Below are 346 nucleotides of genomic sequence, written 5' to 3'. Positions count from 1 at the left end.
TGATGTATCTCTAGAGTAATAACACATTAAAAAGTTATTTATTCCCAATAACTACAGAAAAACCAGATGTAAATTTTATTATGAAATACGTTAATCATATTTACATTCCTAAAGAATTTTTTCAACATCCCTCCACAATATAGTAAAAATAAAATTAAAAACAGGATTCTAATAAAATACTGAATAAAATAACCATAATACTGTAGATTTATGTTTTGCTTCTAACTCCATTACATTTGTACTCATTTTATAGAATGCATGGAGAATAAAATAAATATCATCTTTAGTATATATGTCCTACATTGATGTAAAAAGTGGACTGCCTGAAATTATTCGACATGATCAA

The sequence above is a fragment of the Mastomys coucha genome, unplaced genomic scaffold (assembly GCF_008632895.1).
Source record: "Mastomys coucha isolate ucsf_1 unplaced genomic scaffold, UCSF_Mcou_1 pScaffold4, whole genome shotgun sequence".
Classification (NCBI taxonomy): Eukaryota; Metazoa; Chordata; class Mammalia; order Rodentia; family Muridae; genus Mastomys; species Mastomys coucha.
Note: the sequence above shows the minus strand (reverse complement) of the source record.